Genomic DNA, 20,584 nt, shown 5'->3' with positions numbered 1-20,584 from the left:
AGTGCAGCAATATTCAGTACGTGGTTGGAATGCACTTCTATAGCCCCCTGCCACCACTTCAGCAATATTCAGTACGTGGTTGTAATGTACTTCTATAGCCCCCTGCCATCAGTGCAGAAATATTCAGTACGTGGTTGTAATGTACTTCTATAGCCCCCTGCCACCAGTGCAGCAATATTCAGCACGTGGTTGTAATGCACTTCTATAGCCCCTGCTACCAATGCAGCTATATTCAGTACGTGGTTGTAATGCACTTCTATAGCCCCCTGCCATCAGTGCAGCAATATTCAGTACGTGGTTGTAATGCACTTCTATAGCCCCTTGCCATCAGTGCAGCAATATTCAGTACGTGGTTGTAATGCACCTCTATAGCCCCCTGCTACCAATGCAGCTATATTCAGTACGTGGTTGTAATGCACTTCTATACCCCCCTGCAATCAGTGCAGCAATATTCAGTACATGGTTGTAATGCACTTCTATAGCCCCCTGCCACCGGTGCAGCAATATTCAGTACATGGTTGTAATGCACTTCTATAGCCCCCTGCCATCAGTGCAGCAATATTCAGTACGTGGTTGTAATGCACTTCTATAGCCCCCTGACATTGTGCAGCAATGTTCAGTACATGGTTGTAATGCACTTCTATAGTCCCCTGCCATCACCAAATTCACACTGACCAGCGTGGTGAAGTATGGTAAATAACCCCTCTCCCTGGGAGCTGCATAGCATGGGACAGCTGTCAGCCAGCAATGGATTGAAAAAGGAGCTGTACTCCGCACACGTTGTTATTCAGGGTAGGGTAAGGAACTTGGAGGTTCGGTATGCATAATGTGCTCAGAAAGTATTGTATTCTGTATGTGTGTTGAACCTCTTTCGTACCGTACCAAGCCCACCGTGCTCTTCGGAGGTGCGATAATATATAAATATAAGTAGTCATACTACTGTAATACCACTATTAATATTTAGCATGCATTGTATTAGTAGTACAGTAATTTGTTGATATGCAGGTGTGCATGCCAAACGTTAACCAATGTTAAATGTTAAGCCTTCTCTTTTGAATTGTGTGTTTTAAATATGGAGTTGTCTCCAGCTAATTTCTTAAATGTATATCATTCATAATGTAGTAGTATGCAGGTAGTGCATTTGTGACATTTCAATTGTACATAGAGCTTGCAGGTGTGTTGAAGGAAACCATGGGAAAGGCAGGGATTTTTGTTGAAAAAAGGACAACAGCCACAGTAGCTTAAGAGACCTAACGCTGAAGCTGCTAACGCGAAGTGGTTGACACTGGCCCATGCGTTGTGACGTCGGACCCACTTTCCGCACACAGCAGCTCCTCATGGTGCCCCCCATACCAGGACCAGTGGTGACCTGGTAGCCACAGCCATTCCTCTCCCTGGCCCCATCCGGTCCGGGCATCCCAAATCGTACAAAATGTACAGCAACGGTGGTGAAACAAGCAGCCCTTCGGGCGACAGCACAGTGACGGACCTCTTCACAAGCCCCCGCAGCAGCCTGGGCAGCTCGCTGCTCCGGACCGGAAGCGGGCGCTACCGCAGCCCTGTGGTGTATGGAGAGCGGTGCTACTCGTCGGCGAGCGATGTGCTGGACGCCTACATCGAGGACTTTGAGCAGAGCGGAATCTGTGCGTCACCGCCACCCAGGATGCGTGCAGAGCATGGCGGAGCGGAGACACGTGGAGGAGAGGAGGATGCGCAGCGTGGATGAGGGTGGGTTGCGCCTCTCACCACGCGAGGAATCGCTCCGTGGTGCTTGCGCTCGAGTGGCTATCGAGTGTGCAGGCGGTGCAATCGTATCGAAGCTAGTTACTTATACTGGGTGCTTGCCAAGTATGCTATGCTATCATGAATGTAATGTTATTCCCCGAGAAAAAAAAAACCCCTTAATGAGGTCTAAAGAGACATTTTCGTGAGAGTCCCACACTGGGATACTTGGCAAATTCCAGTAATGAGTTCATTTTATGTCAGAGAAAACTATCCATAGTAAGCACACGCATATGAGAGGATAGCATAGGTCTGAACAGATAGGTCGGTGCATGCATTTCTTTCTCCTGTCATCTTCCAGTAACTTCACTGATTATCGAGTTTGTAAAGTTTGTGAAATCAAAGTGATCCTCCAACCTTTGTGTAAAAATTTGCAGATCCTAGACTGGACACATCTGAAGTTTAAACAGTAACAGCTCATGCACTGATTTATCCAATATTCTTGATTTTTTTTCACAAACTCCACAAACGGATAACATCATTAGTTACTGATGGCGCAAAGTAAGGCAACATTGCAGGATTGCCGTTCAGGGGTCAAGGAATCTAGGGGAGAGCAAATGCATTGTGTACCAGTAAAATGTCTGTGGGTCTTACATTGCAGGTGGCATGCTGCTTGTGGAGGACCTCATCTCGGGCACGTGCAGCCTCACTGCTGCGCTGCAGCGGTCGTGGTTCAGAGAAAGATGGTCAGTCTAACCACGGACCAGCTCCTAGCGGCGCCAGCTGACGGTTCCTCCATGTCCTTGCTCTGCTCGCCTGGCGCCCACCGAGGGCTCGTGGTGTCGCACAGAGGCAAGCGGTCATCTCTCGGGGTCACCGCGCATAGCCTCGGCGCATCATTGGTGAGGGGCAATAAGCCAACTGAACGGTTGAGCTAAATAGCGAGAAGCAGCAAGGCTCTGCCGCCGTTAAATTTGTTGGCGAAGCCCAAAAAATATATTTTTTCTAACCAGAAGAACGTTTTGTCGTACTTACGGAGCAGTGAAGCAACTAGGCGTGAGTAGTTGCCGAACGGCGGCGGCTGTGCGACAAGTACCTATTCCAGGTCGTTGACAAGCCAAAAGGATGAGCTGGGTGTGTCAGGGATCACGAGCATTCCTGAGCTCAGGTACCCGGCCTGGCTGCGTGACTGCGATGTGGCATCTCAGACCAGCAGCCACTAGACGGATACCAGCACGAAGAGAGCAGGTGCCGCTCAGAACCCGCAAAGCAGACCAAACTACCCAGAGTGGCTCAAAGATTTGGACATCTCCAGCCTTACGAATGTAGCCAACGAGGGGCCCGTGTCAGAGGACCTTAGATCCCTAGGTGTGTGTATATATAGATATAGTCTGTATATAGCAGATGACATTTCATATCTTTTCAGTTACATATTCAGTCTTTTTTCACAGAGACGGCCGAGCGGCCACCCATATGGTTGTGACATGCGATGCGTGATTCTTGATGCACAGCCTCATTGGAGGAGCTGCTGAGCAGGGCGCACATGGCGTTGGACTCCCCCGGCTTGGAGGCCCCCTCCCCGGGCAGATTCAACACAGACATCTTCCTAGGGGCTGATCGTCCCTGGGAAAACCCCTCCACGCCATTGTGAATTTATCTTTATATTCACACTCACGCACAGCTTAGACGCTGCACCGCCTCTAAGTATGATGTCAGATTATGAATGTTATAAGCTAAGCAGGTAAGCCTGGTTATTACTTAGATGGGAGACTATTTGGGAATAGCATATATTAGAGATTTTGGCTGAGAGGTAACCAGGAGTTAGTAATACAGCAATGGAATCTTGAATCTATTTGCGGAGTTTTGCATTTTACTCCCTCTGTTTTCACCGGGTTCTCCGGTTTCCTCTCACATACCACTCGCTGATGAAATTTGCAAAATATCACTACCAAACCCTCCTGAGACTTGGTGAGATTGTTCTGGCTTCCACCATGATAAGTCAACCAAGTAATTTTCTCTCAATCGTGTCTCTTCTCAGGGCCGTGTACCACCTGTCGTGTCTGAAAGAGCTGGTTGACATCATCAAGAAGCACAAGGATGGCTGACTACCCGTGATGTAGAAAGCCCGAAAGCACTTTATGGCGGTGGTCGAGGTTTGTCCTCAGAAGGATACGTTCGCTTGGTCCTCCTGCTAATTCATGGTTGTTGAACATCAACGGTACTCCAGGTGCTGTGGTGTGAATCGCAATTACTTGTGAACGTGTGGGGCCCGTGGGGCACAGTAATTGCCCTGTTAACAGAAGTGCCACAACAAAGTATGGAAAAATGTGATGAAATTCGTTCAGGGTTGGAGTTAGTGAATGGTTGCCGCAGTATTTTGCACAGCAACTCCATACAGACTCGAACGTCACTTGAAAGAGAACAGATATGTGAACAATATTTTGAGCACAACTAAACCAATTTTGGTTTTAGCCATTTTGGAAGGAGCCTACTTTATTGGGAACATACATGCTAGTATTTGTGTAGTTATAAACATTTGGGAAATCACTGTAAAAGTGCATTTGCTTATTTAGATTGCACTATACCTGTATTGTAAAATTTCAGAACCTTTTATGTAATTTGTAATCAATAAACCAAAGTTGTATATTGTATGCAACCTATGACTTGGATTGTTTTTATCATGTCTTGTTTAGCATGGTTGGTTATGTACAGTGTGAAAGAAATTCAACATACATTAAATATTTTCTGATATTTGAATGTTTTATATTGTGCATGTCTCAGATTTATTGTAAAATAAATATACAAAGGCTTATACACATGGAATTGAAAATATTCAGCTATGATTTGTATTTCTCAAGTATTTTAAGAAAAGTCAGCGAGTCTCGTGACATGTCTTCACATTTGGGGGTGATGATTGTGATGGATTTCCAAGCATTAACCTGCTTACATTCCTAGAGTATGTATGGTGAATTTGGGCATTTTGGGTGATTGAGTATTAGGCCAAACACAGGCAGATGGTGGGGGATAGATGTTTTCAAGCATCTATTAATTATTCATCGGCATGTACTATCTTACTATGATGTAAAGTTCAAAAACATGGTTCATGAAGGGAATGGAATAAAAACTCAACTGTACACAAGTATGGAGGAATTAATACTTGGAATTCAATGCAAAGATCTAGCCATATGTCGTTTACTGGGCACCAGGGTTGCCAAACAACATATGAAAGATGTGTATCAGGCACAGCCTCTGCATTATAAAAATATCACTTCCTGAAGTGCATTTTGCTTCTCCTGTCTTAGGTCACCATCAAAATAAATTAGAGCAAATGTGACTCGACTGACACAGACAGCATTTATACTTGTGAAGTGTTCTCCTTCCGACGTGTGGTGTGTGTCGCACACACTGTCGGAGACGAGGTAGTTGCGGGAGACATCGTCTCTTTATTATCTTGTTTACACCAACTCCGGCCTCACTCTCTCGACCACGTTTCCGTAGAGCCCGGCCTAGACACGACCCTGTCCACGTTGCCCCGACGGCATCGACCGAGTAGGCCAACTACTGTCTGGCCAAGCAATGATTGGGCGAATGCGGTGGCAACGACAACGACGACGAGACGAGTCCACTCCCAGAACCGGCAGCCCGGAGCTCTCGCTCTCCACTGCTTATATTCTACTCGGCGCGGCTTGGCTCTGCCCTATCCACGCCTCCCTTCTCGAACCGACCAGAGGGTTCCAGAGGCTTCCCTATGCGGTCTTCCATGACCCTTGCCCCAATTCCTCTGCCCGGCCGGCACACCCGTATATATGCTCAACGGCTTGTGCGCAAACTTTCCACTGCAGTTGCCGCTGCTGGACAGCAGTCAGCGCTGTGTCACTACACTTTTATGAACACAAGAATTACATAATCACATCTACACTTATATGTAATGGGCTGAGATAGGCACACACAACTTCTTGGGAGGCAACACTATTTATTAACACCAACACATTACACTTAACATAAATTTCGATTTAAAGCTTTCGTGACTGCGGGCTAACACCAATCCCGAATATCCGCCCCCACAGCCCTTTAAATAATCTCCAATACAGCCCCCCAATCGGCTACGCGTGTACGAGTGACGTCCCTGCCCTCTGACCCCCGACCCCCCCGTCCCGCGCGTGCGATTGGTGTGTCGCTCTAAAATCGACTCCAAATCCCCGCCACGCAGCCCTTTAAACAATCTCCATTGCCCAGCATCGGCGGCAACGCGTGTGCGAAGGACGTCATTGCCCTCTGACCCCTGACCCCCCGTTCAGTTCGTGTGAGTGGTGCGCGGGGTTGTGTGAGCGGAGACGTCGCGTTTGAGTGGCTGAGAAGCGACGGATTGATTCCAGGCAGCCACGTGCCAGCCCCGAGCTATGCCCCACAAACAGAACCCGTGGACCCGAGGGGCTGCGGCGCGAGGAGAGGAGCCGGAGAGCGGCAGCCCTCTCACCGCGAGCGAGGAGTCGAGTAGCGGCTGCTCTCACTCGAGCGAGGAGTCCGGAGCCCGCAGCCCTCCTGAGATCAGCCCTCCCCCGGGGGGGGGGGGGAGCCGGGGGCCCGCGTCCCCCACAACTGACAACCTGTGTACCAACTGGCCGAGTGAGAGTTTGTGTGTATTTGAGCGCAATCGTGCCAGTGTTTAGCTGTACCAGGGAGTTTGATGCAGCAGAGTGTTTCGGTGTAGCAGGGTGTCCGGATTGTGCCGGCACACTATCCTTCTATCCGTAATGTGAGCTCCATTAAAAGTTTACTCGGACCTCAACCTGTCCAAGCGCCTAATCTTGGAACGTGGTTCTCAACATCGTCCCTCACCCATGCTACGTACCTTTGAGACGTCCTGCTTTTACAAATGTTGATGAACTGGAGGGCAAAGGTCTGGAGGACCCCACATGGAGTCTGGTTTCTCACACCCGAGCCTCCTGTGACATTTCTGGAGGCTTCTCTGGGATCTTTGTCCCATTTATTGAGTGCGGATTTGGCTTACTTCTGGCTTCATCCCAAGACGTCATCCAGTTGGGAAATACCCGAAGGTTGTGGGAGTCGCCCCGTGCTTCAGTTTATTTCCAACCCTCGCAATGGCCGGATGCTCACCAGCCGGAAGTCTTTTCCTGCATACACCACGACCGAGGTGTTGAGAGCAGCCATCTCGTGCCTGGTCGGCAATGGAGATGGTATTATCGATTAGGGGAGCGTGAGTCTGTGGCGTTGGTGGTGCTGCTGTCACGGAGGCGACACGAGTTTAGGAAATTCAGTTTTGTGGGTTTCCTGTAGGGAGCACTGAAAGATCCTCTCTTCCTCTTTCTCCAACCTTTGTCTGTTGTCTCCATGTCCCCGTTAAACTCTTTTTACGCCGCTTTCCTTGAATGTGCAGCCGCCTTTATGACCTCCCCTCTCCCCTTCTCTCCACCTCCAACCCATCTCCGTCGTAATCTCCTCCCCTTTGTTCAAGCTCTTCCCTTTCTCCCTCAGTCTATGGATGGGGTTATTGTTTATCGGGCTCTTATATAAAAATGGAGCTTATTTTAGCCTTTGAATACGATTTTCTGTTTTCCTTCGGTAGCGTGTTACACACATAGGGAAGATCGAGTCACGCCACCGGTTCCCATTATCAAAATCTTTGTCAACTTGTCTCCCTCGGTAGAAATGCCTTTCCTTCTCCAGCAGGCAATTGTCTTCTCTCTCTCACCTCCGGTATTTCTTCCGATGCGCTTTCTTAATCTCGCTTGCTGTGTGTATCGACTCTATCATTCAACAAGGGCAAATTTAAAAATTTGCTTTTTTTTCCTCCACTGCTTTACCACTATACCTCCTGAGTGGGTACTCGGAGTTTCATCTAATGTACTATTTGATGAGTCGCTTCCACACAGCACAAAGGCGGTAGCTATCCGAACTGTAAATTTTTCTTTCAATTTCGATAGATTCTCGATTTATTTTTGGCCAGTAGTAGCTAGTTTTGCACAGAACTTCAACATTAAAATCAACTGAGTATCCTTGTTGGCACGTGTGCTCTGCTACTGCTGAACACGGGTGCCAACAAAAAAATACATTATTTAAATGCATGCCTATAAAGGGCAGCATACTTCAATAGGGATTACTATTGGTACGGCTATTTTAATACACAATAGACAGGAAGGACAAGATGAAAGGGCTCTCATAATGCACATGCATAATGTACGTTGACTCGGTAATCTCCCACCCCCCCCCCCCCCCCCACTTTGCGTGAGAGTGTCACAAATCTAGCTGTCGCCTGATGAAGCCAGTTGTAATTACTGGCAAAACGTCGTACTCCGATTGTAAATGTTGTGGCTTGGCTCTCCAAAGTACCAGTGACGAATTGGCTTGTTCTGTTTCCGTGACAACCCTTACTAGTTGGCTGTGTCGAGTGGTGGCGGGTTTTAACGACACGTTTATATATGTACGCGATCTAACCCAAAAAAACACCTCTATGTATAATATTGGACCCGAAAGCCTACGTGTTAAACCAAAATTAAAAATATATACAAAATAACAATAATTTCTAGTTTTCCTCATTCACATCGTGATTCGTATGAAAAGACATGAGATGATTGAGACATGTTAAATCATAAACTATTTATAAATATATATACAGATAGTCCTCGACTATCTGTATATGCAAACAGAGTTAGGATAGCAGCCTCCTTTAAAAGTCAGAGTAGAATTATACACTGTAGAAGACAGTTGACGAATCCTCGCTGCTTGATTCCTCCTCGGTTCCCTTCAGCAGTGAGTCATCACCAGTCTTCTCTGCCTGCTCATTCTCCATGTGGCACCGCTGGGGTGGGTGCGATACGCCAGGAGACTGCTTATGCAGCGAGCAGTGAAGCAGGCCCATCTCTGCCTGCTCATCCTCAACGTGGAATTGAGGCGATGGCGGTGAGCTGGGGGCATCGGTGAGGAGGGTGTTACCGAGATGGCCCAGCTCTGCCTGCTGCAGAATCGTCTGTACGACGAAGCGCTCGCGGCGCATGCAGGCGCGCACATGGGATGGCGTGTCCGGGATGATGTATGCAATGCAGGCCTTCGTGAGTAACACCACGTGCTGCACACGTCCACACACAGGTAAAGGATTTTCAGTTTCAGGATTTGCATGTAATGGGTGCTTACTAAATATAATAGGGCAGCATCTCAAAGTGCTTTACATCTCAGGTCAACTATTCCGGGGACCTGCAGCCTAGGGATATTATATTGTTACGTCGTTTTTCCCAATTAAATTAAGTCATTTGAGTAATTTTTGAACATTTGGCAAATTATACCGAGGCACTTTTTTTGAATTACTTAATGGGTTTTTTACGTTCACTATGCAGCAGGCAACATTTATGATGGGCAGTTAATGCACCCACCGTATTCACCTGGGCAGCCGCAAATTACCGCAACAATCAGCAAAACCTACACTCGGCCATGTCACCACTGCAAAGATTCCCTGTGTAGCCTTTCACAGACTGAGACAAGTGCATCTATGAAGGGTGGCACAGTGCCTGTGGGGGTGGTGTGCACCTTTATCTCGCCAGTGATGATTTTCACACACTTCATCAAGTACTCATTTTAAGACAGAATCAACTTAAGGGAAGCTCAACACTGGTTCTAATATTTTCCACTGTTGTTGGCTGTGTCCAGAAATAGTACTCCGGTCACACAGGATTGGTAGCGCAGTTCACAAACAACAACGCAGCCGCTCCGCTTTCCACACGCACACATGCTTACGTGTGACAAATTGCATCAACAACATGAATCGTCTGCTGCATGATGAAAGTGAGTATTGTATTACCACTATTATTTGTGATCTCAGAAATACTGTGCAATTGTGAGGTATAATAGCATTACTGGCATTATCTGAAATGACCCATTGACAATGATCACGGTTTGCTCTGCTGACCTTAACAACTGCTCACAGATGAGTCTATACGATGGTGCAGTAGTGTAAGACTTTGTACACTAGACTTGCAATCCAGAGGTCACGGGTGTGAATTGATCTTTGGTCGTGGGAGTGTAAACAATGGTGAAAGTGTTTTACATTCCACTGCCTCTATCCACCTAGCAGTGTAAATGGAATACATCCAGTCAATTGGTCGGCTGAGTTTGGTTCTGTCCAGTGTGGGAACTCCCACATCTTCCCAAAACGCCTGACCAGTGTGGAAGAGCAGTAAAAATACATCTTAAGGGTCTCTCTTGAGCTCCCTATAGCAGGAGCCCTTTTTGCCATCAGTGACATGAGCAAGTAATCGGAGGGCTGTACCTTAATCTTTCTATGGGTTTATGAATGTGTGTGTGTGTGCATGTTGATGTGTACCTGCATGGCAATGACGAAGGCCAGCTTTGCCGTCAGTACTTGCCAGTACTGCTTGGTGACGGAGTAGGCTTGGGGATGATCCGGCGGGTAGCGATAACCTGGATACCTACACACGTACAACCACAAGCACGCATGGACTATATTGAGCAAAGTGCCTCGAAAGTAGAGTTGGCGCTAAATTGAACAAGTATGGTTGTGCACAAACGGTATATGCGTTCACAGCCCTTTAAAAAATCCGCTTCTGAAATAGGGCCTTCCCACAACGTTCAGTTTGTGGGGGCTCTTTTGACTATGGTTCACGCTGGTCCATGCCAGGTTGGTGAAGGCAGGGAGTACAGATAATGGGAGAACAATATAGCACAACTGTTAATTTTTCTGAACTACCCACTGCTGACAACCTAGCTCCACAGTTGCCTACTGCACCTGCATTGTGTATGGTGATCATCAATCTAAGCACGGACAAGGCTCAAGCCTGCTTGACGTCCAGAATCTAAGATCAGCTGTATTCGTGGTGATTTGGTCATAGTCAAGTAAGGTTATATTAAATATCGATCAATATGGTTATATTGATTATAGTTGTGTATGCCAGCAATTCAAAAACGTTACAGAAAAGGGTTGGTAGATCGCATCAATTTCTTAACTAACTGTGCTGAGGTGACCAGAAGATGGCTGTAGAGCAAGTGGTTTCATGTCTGTGTGGACCTTTAAGCTTCATTTCATTATCATGGGTTCTCCAGGACCTCTTATTGCATCCCACATGCATAAGACCACCTTAAACTGGAATCCCAATGCACGGTCTTCCTGCAAAGGGATCTTGAGACTCAATTAAGCAGTCGTGGATCGATAGATAAATAAATAACATTACTCTTTAGCAAGGTAACAATGAGCTAGAATTTATATCAATCTATTATTATATTTCTCTAAGTGGGACTTTGGTTGTGAAGCCATCCCACCCGTACCCACTGCTCCCCCCCTCCAATTCCCCCCCCCCACCCCCTTTACTGTCCCCACCCACCATGCACACTCCTCCCCCAACCCTACCACAACCCCTTACTACCCAACTAAGCCAAACCCTGTGTCCAGGGTAAGGGGCAGGGCCTAAACAGAGGTGGGGCCTAGGGGAAGTGTGGGTCTTAAAAGGAAAGTCACGGAGTGAAAAGAGGAAGAAAACGAGCCTAATCAGGAAGGGGCGGAGCCAGGAGGACGCCACACCCAGAAGTATGTCGCATCTACCTGGACAACACACCCAGAGATCAGTGCATCACATTCGCAGGGACGGCACCCCCGATAGCTGGGCATGACACTGAATGGCACAAACCTGCAGGTTGTGTGGATTGCCGGATCAAACCAGGCTGGCAGGATGTTGGGATGATTTTGCTCCTTGAAGTCGCTGATCTTGAAAATTGAAAGGCTGTCCTCCGTGTACCCATGCATTGTAGGCGAACCTGTGCCATACTCTGCTGAGTATCCATAATAATACACCAGGCGTGGGATGATGTCCGTTGTGAACGCCAAGATGCATGACCGTGGAATTAGCATACGGAGGCACAGCAATAGCGGTCACTTAGCATGCAATAATTTGACCAAGGCTTCTGAACATCTCACCTTGGCAATTACATTAATTTTCACAAATACAATTTGGGGGGTTGCTGCCAGAGTGTAATGGTTACCATATAAAGACTTGCAATCTGGCAGTCGTCAGTTCAGTCTCCTGACACAACAGTTGAAGCAATGGATAATTTTCTTAAATCTCCCCCACCTCTGTCCAATTAGCAATATAAATGGGTTCATCACTGTTTTAGCGCAGGTAATTCCACATCTTACAACATGTCTGGTAATCATGGAAGAGTAGGCCAAATACCGTGTAGAGGGGTTCTCTAGAGCTACCTTTAGTTGAGGCCCTTCTGCCAGCAGTGACATGAGCAAGCAATTGCAAGGCTTTACCTTTTGCGATTTTGGGAGAGAGTGGATAGGAGCGGTGGTGCAGTGATTCGTGCACTGCACTTTGAATTCAGCACACATGCAATTGACTTCCAGCTACGACTAACATCAGTGACGAGTGATACCCGAACCGCTCCTGGTCCCCCACTACACCTCTTCTCAAACCTGCCATGACCAGAATGGTGAAGTATGCTAAAAAGAACCCACACGGCTAACATGACATGTTATGTCTCTCATAAGATGGGATACTGAGCGAGAAAGCGAGCGGACAATCTGGTGACTTACATTTGTGATTACAGAGAGGGTGGCAACAATACTCAGAATGTCGGCCCAGGCTCCAATTCCTCTTGCTCGCGAAACCACAGGCCTCCTCATCTTTGTTACGAGCTTCCACGCGTCGACCCGCACTTCGATGATGTTGTTGAGCAGTGCGAGCAATGGCGCAAGTGGAAATGATGCCACAAAGAGAGTGACAAACCCGAATTGGATAACTGGGGTATATTTTGAGAATGGGTAGGGGGGCAAGGATAGGATAATGAGTGAAACAGGATATAGACACACACTCTTAATGCTGTTATGTTGTGATTACTTTAAGCAAACAAAACATGTTTTCAATGCATTGAATGTGTTTTAGTCAAAGGAGACCCCAAAATATGATCACATTTTCGTATCATTTGTTCACAAAATTATCGTGTCCATTACATTGGCCACTGAGATGCGACCAGCCACTACCATCTTTAATGCTCAGCTCTGGTTCACCTGGGTTTCTTTTGCACCATTTTCCACCACTAGGTGGCTATAATAACTAGATCACATCCTGTATTGAGGACTCCATTAACCGTACCACACATTTTTATGCATATGCACTGTGGCTGAAATGCCAACAAATCACAGCAGTTAACCACAGTGGACATGATGCACAAGAGTTTTAAATAAATAGTATGGGGGAGAAACGTCAACCCAAGCTGACCAATGTAGTTGCATTGGTTAGCAGACAAGAGGAGCAAATATGTGCTTCTATTGTTTCTAAAACTGAACTCCGTACATATGCACATACGCGCATTCTCAAAGACAATTGCGTTACAGTATATCCATAGATTGGTGCCTATGGCCAAATCACCCAGTATGCGTCAGATTTAATCAGATCCCAGAAGCTAAGGAGAGCTGAGCTTGGAAATTGGTTGGATGGGTGACCATGCAACAGTTGTTGTGGGGTTGTGAGCAGCAGAGGACAGTGCAGCAAATTACATTGTTGTATTGTACATCTAAGCTCTTACATCTGTGCTCCCTGCCTTCAACAACCCGAAGTGTGGGTAATTTCCCTCCCACAACAATGTCCGACAGATACACAGGGGCCATACACACGTGCCTATATAGTCAAATGCTACCCAATCGTGTGTGTTTTTTTAATAATAAAGTAAAACGCGTTGACTCCGTAGTGTGATCCTCTGAGCTCATTGTACCCATCTCGAGGTATTCATCAAAGAGTCCAAGTGGGCTCTGGGGCTGTAGGTCCATGTCTTGCTCCCAGCGCGTGTAGACAGCCTCAGGCCTTAGCTTGGCCCGACGCTGGGCCCACCAATTGCTGAACCATCTGGGGAATTGTGGAGGGAGGTACGCATGTGCAGACACAGAGACACCCTTACACGTGTATATCCATTTGTTCATCAACTCTAGGTTGGCTATTTCATAGCTTTCCACTGTGTTTTCAGGTTGTATCATGTGAACATCCCAAGCACGTGGAGCGAAACGTCAAGACATGCCAAACAATATGCGGTATGACACAAAACATGTCAGAGAGCTGTACCAAAACAACTGCTAAAACCTAAGTAGTAGCTGTTTTTCATTTAGCTCGTTGTCAATCCACTACACTCTCTCAGTCATGGGAGTTGCTTGTCTAATATTATGAAACTATGTACGAAGCGTCTGATCGGAATATCGCATGATACTAACGAGGTGAACTTTGTCCAGTTGACTGGTGTTCACTGCTTAACCAGTGCACACTGCTAACAAGCTGTCGACCCGAGTTTTCGCTGAATGCGTTTTCACACAACACATTTTCATTGAAACATGGTTCTTATATTTGGGAAAACTTTTCACACAACGTGGAACGTGTCCATTATAATGTGGAATGCACACTGTTAAAACGCCGAACGCGGCCATTATAATGCGTTCCTGAGCAGTCGACGATGAACGACTGTCTTGAGTTGCGCGGCTGAGCAGTTTGATAAAGTATGCCGAATGATACAGTAACACGGCAGCCTAGCCTGAGTTATTTATCCCACCATGGGATGACTGCAAGTTGATTTTACTGTGCAAATGTGATTAACTCAGTAATTCCTTACTTTGCACCTTTTTACTTCACGCGGAAATTTTCAGAAACGCATCTACCGCGTTACACGAGGAAATGCCGTAATCAGACTTCACAGCTTTCATGTGTTCATGCGATACTTACGGGATGATGACCTCCTGAAAATTGCCAACCATCTGCTTCACTACCATGATGACAGTGAGTTGAGAAGTCAGTTCAAAGAGACAGCCGTTTGGGGGACACTGGAGGGGGGATGGGGTGGAGAATAGATTCAGGTTAAACACTGAAGATATGAAATATTGGGTAATACATATATGGATACCACACATCATTTCTAATGATCCTCTCACATTCTTCTTTTCAGTCAATTGCACACTGCAAAAGTGACGGCTCCATATGTTAGAGGGGACAGTGATTAAGAATATCAATATTCTCCAGATTATAAGAAACACTTTCCCCCTCTCCCTCATGTATTTTAAATAAAGAAAATGGTGGCGCATCTGATAATGTTTTGTTTGTTGTCCTTCCCCCACACATCCGATGCAGGCTGTGTACAGTGCAAAATAAGTTCAACACACAACATGCATACTGCAGTTGGTGTTTAGTATCAGGTGAGTTTAATTCCAGAGCATCGTCTAGTAAATATAATATCGTAAAACATGAAATTAAGTTGGTAGAAAACACAGAGGCACTTAAATAATAAGCTGTATTCTTTATCCTTTATCTGCATTGTTTTTGAGAGGATATCAATCAATGAATCGCCCTCGTGACGATTTTCTGCAAATCTGCAGCAGGAGAAGTAGGCACCTTAATATAACACCAAATATATTCATAATCATCTCATGTGTCAATAAGTCTGCCTTCAAAGAGAAACATGAGCAACAGGTGCACATTTTGGGCAATGGACTTTCTTCCGAGCATAGAGTGACTGCAAATACTCAGGGTGACTCTGAATGGCAATTATGTAAATGTTAAACTACGTGTCATTAACACTGTCTTAATGACATTGATTTAACGTGTGCACAACGCAATGCTGCTTAATTCCTTACTCCAGAATTCGTTATTGATATCATGTTATGGGGCCGTTCTCTAACACAACGTGCTCCACTGCGCCACAGTGAGTCATAGGTAGTGGCTAAACATATCCTTGAGGGGGGCTGAAATACTGTACATTTTTAAGGATGATCAAATATATAATTTTAAATAAATGGCGTTTGATAAATACGGTATATAATTGAAAATGTCCAATGAGAGACCACAAGGGTACTACTTGCAAAGTATGTGATAAACTAACACCCTCAAGGTAACTGGGTTACCAATTGCATCAGTCTAACACGTGTTCTGCTCGTGGTGACCTCGTGCTCTCTCAAGTCTGGTTTCGAAAACTTTTTTACTCCGGAGACTGTGTTAATGCTAGAGCTGGTGACCAGGTGTGAAGACAATGAGGCCTTTTAGAGTTCCAAAAGAAAGAGTCCTTATTTCGACATTTCATTAACAGCACGGTGTGAAGACAATTGTTGGGAAAAATATCAACTACAAAAGAAAAACATGAAAATGTTGTACAAACAACATAGAAAAGACAGGGCCAACCCCTCAGATCTACACACCTCCTCGATTCTCCATTTTCCAAAGTAAGTGTAGCTTCCAGGGAAGCCGATAAATTTCCCTTTGAAAAATGCAATGTAGAAAGACGCCGAGTAGAAGTTGACGAACTGAAATAAGAATTTCTTGAACGTCAGCCGATACTCAAATTCGCCTTGCGTCTTGGGCATCTCTGTGGGTGTGATACAAAGGCACACATGGACACAAACATCAAACAGGGCAATCAGTTTTGATGTTACTTACATAGTTTCTGGCACACAGGCTACGAAAAGCCACTGATAATGATGCCGCATTGAGGAATAGCAACATTTCACAATGTGACGTGCTTTGATATCCATTAAAATGAATTTGAAGATCAAAAGTGAATTTCAAAGATGTTGCTGGGGAATGAGTGACAGTGGACAAGTTGTTTACCAGGTGTTGTTCACCACATTCACCCTGTGGAGTGTCATTCAGTCTCCATTTGCAATTAAGCCATTTACACTGTCCGTATGATGTCTGAAAGCCAGTGCACTTGATTTTCAAATATCTTTAAGGTGTATTAAATTTCGATTTAAAGCTTTCGTGACTGCAAGGATTCATCTTCTAGCACTCCAGCGCTGTCCTCTAGACAGTCTCGTCTCTTCACATGATGAAGGCCGCTTATGTTGTGGCCAAAACGTCGTGAGAATATTATTGTGTTATTTTATTTTATCAATTTATTATTTTATTCTCATTCTACGTGACTTTACCGAAAGAACCAAAGAAAATATTTAAGGTGTATCTTAGTAATTATCATGGGTCACCTTTCAGAGGGGGTGCAGGCTTCAGCAGGATACATTACTAATAAAGGTCTCAATAGCGGGCAACATGAGCAACACAAGCAGATAGCTGACAGCTGGCTAGAAGGTAGAAATGCAGCAGTGAGGGTCAGCCCACAATTACATTCAGTGATTCAATGGATCGAGAGGTGAAATCAGAGCGCTAAGTTGGCACCATTGAGATCCTGGGTTTAAATCCAGGCAGCGGCCTCTGGTAACATGTGTTCTCAAGTGCAGTGAATTAATGGCTTCAGGACGATTACTAATGATGGCATTACATCTGTAACATACACCATTTGGTTCATCACTTAATTTGGTGAAATTTTAGTTGTGAGAATGAGCAATTTGACTGTTACGAGATTAATATTATATTCCGTAGCAGTGTGGATTGAAAAGTGCTTCCCTCTAATGTGTGAACCAGAGTTCACTTGAATGAAGGGTCTCAGAGGTAGCTCACTTCTAGGGCCATTTCATGACATTAAGGGTTGCACTGGTCTACAAGAGATCCCATTGGATACTTAATCTCAAGACACGATTCTGATAGCCCAATCGGAATGAAACTGGAGGAAAAATTTTACAGAGTTTTGACAAAAACAGGCAGTAGTTGAACAAGTGATTGGATGATGCACTGATGCTGCTATTCATGGCCTCATGGTGCAAGGTTAAAATCATGATGACATTTTACAGCGACAATATTTACCATGCACAACATTTATCCAAGCTTCAAATTTACATGTGTTCTCTGGTGGCGTATAATAAAATAAACATATGCAAACCGTGATGGTGATGACACCTACCCAGATCAGTGAGGACGAGGGCCAGCTTGTCGTAACCTTTGTTGAGTAGTAATATGATTACGATGTTGAGGATGGAGGCCGTGATGGTGGTAACCATATCAGGTGTGAGTAGGGCACCGATCACCTTGATCTTGGTCACATGATTGGGGATACTCGAGGAGAGTATGCCAAAGATGGACAGGCGGTAAACAACCACACCCAAAATTGCAGCAAGAATCAGGAGGATCTGCCAGTAACACAAGAAACACAGAGGTGGGTGAGATTTACAGTCTTGTAGCTCTTTTCCACTGTATAACCAAGCCGTGAGTTAGCTGTGCCAAGCTAGCCTGGTGTGAATCAGGAGGTGCCAGTTCGTTTGTCTACTGCAGAACCAAATGACTGGCAAAACGTCGTACTCAGATTGTAGATATTGTGGATTTGCTGTACTAGTAACGAATTGGCATGTTCTGTTTACGTGAACAACTTTACTAATTGGCTGTGTCGGGTGGTGGTGGGTTTCATGGCATATATTTACGCGATCTAACCCCAAAAAAATATTATGGATGATATTGGTCGCGAAAAGCTTACATGTTAAACAGAACCTGAGCTGTTTCGCTAACATCACACACAATGAACGTGTAATGGTAACGTCATTTGGTCAAATGTAGAAAATGATGCAATGTTATGAAAGGAATTACTATCCCTGGCCCTGCTAGACCTCGAGCCAGGTTCAGATGTGAAGTTGAGACCAATTGCTACAAGGCCAAGGTGAGGCCAAGGCGGCAGCTTTTTAGACCACAATCAGTGTCAAGGTCACTCAAGGTTGGGTGCGCTAGTATGAGGCCAGTGTCAAGGTTGGTACCTCTAAGAAACCTCCTCGGACTGAGGCCACACACTCAAGGCCAAGGAGCTGAGGACATGTTTTTCATCTGGCCTTAAGGCCGAGTACTGGTCTCGAGAAACCCAAATCGAGGTTGACAGGAGCAGGTGGATAACATGATATGGCTCATGAGGTATTCATTGCCTTGGGGCAGCAGTAGATATTTCAGGTGATTGGATTGACAAAGGGCTGTAAGTTATATGATTATGCATGTATCTATACCCCCACTTGTAATCACTCAATGGATCACACAGGAGGAACAACATAGTTTGAGAGCGATTCTGACTGGGGGAGCAGCGTGTGGAGGTTGGGATTGGGTCAAGTAAATATATATGTATAACCCGTATATGATTGGCTGTGTCGGGTGGTGGTGGGTTTCATGGCATATATTTACGCGATCTAACCCCAAAAAAATATGGATGATATTGGTCCCGAAAAGCTTACATGTTAAACAGAACCTGAGCTGTTTCGCTAACATCACACACAATGAACGTGTAATGGTAACGTCATTTGGTCAAATGTAGAAAATGATGCAATGTTATGAAAGGAATTACTATCCCTGGCCCTGCTAGACCTCGAGCCAGGTTCAGATGTGAAGTTGAGACCAAAAGCTACAAGGCCAAGGTGAGGCCAAGGCGGCAGCTTTTTAGACCACAATCAGTGTCAAGGTCACTCAAGGTTGGGTGCGCTAGTATGAGGCCAGTGTCAAGGTTGGTACCTCTAAGAAACCTCCTCGGACTGAGGCCACACACTCAAGGCCAAGGAGCTGAGGACATGTTTTTCATCTGGCCTTAAGGCCGAGTACTGGTCTCGAGAAACCCAAATCGAGGTTGACAGGAGCAGGTGGATAACATGATATGGCTCATGAGGTATTCATTGCCTTGGGGCAGCAGTAGATATTTCAGGTGATTGGATTGACAAAGGGCTGTAAGTTATATGATTATGCATGTATCTATACCCCCACTTGTAATCACTCAATGGATCACACAGGAGGAACAACATAGTTTGAGAGCGATTCTGACTGGGGGAGCAGCGTGTGGAGGTTGGGATTGGGTCAAGTAAAAATATATATGTATAACCCGTATATGAATCCACTGCTGGATGATGGCCTCCCCAAACCTGTGCAGGTTGTCAGGGTTATTTTCCCATACTTCACCATGCACACCAGTACAGGTTGGTAAAGGATGGAAGCATGAGAATGCAGTTCTCTGTTGGCCACAGGGTAGCTCTGCAGCAGCCTACAGTCCATTTTGTGCATGATGGTTACCGATTCGTGCAGTACCCAGGCTCAAAACCTGCTTCGCCTCCAAGATGAGGCACATAGCAGGTGACTTGGCCATAGCTCACTGGATCAGGAGAAGGGGTTCAATGTTGCTGTTGAGTTGGCGGACTCACCCAGAACAACACCATGATCCCAGAGAGGCAGTAACGGAACCTCAGTATCCTCTTAGGCATATGAGGCTCCTCCTCCTGCACTCACAATGCACGGACATAGACGGAAAAGCATTTGTATATAGATTAGTCTGTAGGAGTGACCAATGTTAGTGTGAGCCGTTAAGGTTGACTGATGAACCATTATTTGTTTTCCCCACTACTAGTTAAGCATGCGATGATATAAAGGAATGGATTTGATGGTCCTGATGTCTGAGAGTTGAGCTGGCAGCGCTGAGATTCATTGGCTTGAATCCAGGCAGCTGCCTCCAATTAAACCAAGTAGTAAGCCGATCAGCCTGGTCACCAATATTACATTTGTTTCTTTTCTTAATTTGGCCAAATTTCACCTTTCAGAATAAAAAAAGATTAGTTTGACCATCATGAACATTTCTTTGTAGCAGGGCTGATGGGAAAGGGCCACCCTCTAGTGTGTGTTCACTTGAAGGGATCTTAGAAGTAATTATGTAACATCTGCTTGAGCAAACCTTTCCATAACATAGAGTTCCAAATGGACATTGTTTCATAACGATTCCGATAGTACAATCGGGATAATATTGGAAGGAAAACAAAATTGAGCAAAGGCCAACAAATATGTTAGAAGAAAAACTAGGAAAACAGTGAACAGTTACACATGCAACATTACAAAATAGAGGTGTGTGTGTGCAATGAGGTAGTCGCCGTGGTGACGGCAGAAAGCATTACCATGGTGATGATGTTACATTTCGTGGTCGTGCAGCGAGCCAGGTACTCGGGCCGGATGGGGTCTCCCTCCTGCGCCGCTGC

At 45.6% G+C, this 20,584-nt stretch overlaps 2 long non-coding RNA genes across 3 annotated transcripts in view; both read left to right on the top strand.

Annotated features, from left to right (window-relative positions):
• LOC142907046 (uncharacterized) overlaps positions 1 to 20,584 on the top strand; it is a 358,191-nt gene that overhangs the window by 143,270 nt on the left and 194,337 nt on the right. The window lies entirely within an intron of this gene.
• On the top strand, positions 346 to 4,391 carry LOC142907045 (uncharacterized). Of its 2 annotated transcripts, none has more exons than XR_012930652.1 (3): positions 346 to 1,728; positions 2,384 to 2,624; positions 3,761 to 4,391. It is a non-coding gene; the product is annotated as an uncharacterized LOC142907045 (long non-coding RNA). The 2 variants fall into 2 exon arrangements; XR_012930653.1 differs by having other exon boundaries at positions 349 to 1,728; positions 2,384 to 2,574.

This window comes from Petromyzon marinus, chromosome 74 (genome assembly GCF_048934315.1).
Source record: "Petromyzon marinus isolate PM22_M1 ecotype Great Lakes invasive population chromosome 74, UKy_Petmar_22M1.pri1.0, whole genome shotgun sequence".
Lineage (NCBI taxonomy): Eukaryota > Metazoa > Chordata > Hyperoartia > Petromyzontiformes > Petromyzontidae > Petromyzon > Petromyzon marinus.
This window is presented reverse-complemented; position numbering and strand designations above follow the sequence as displayed.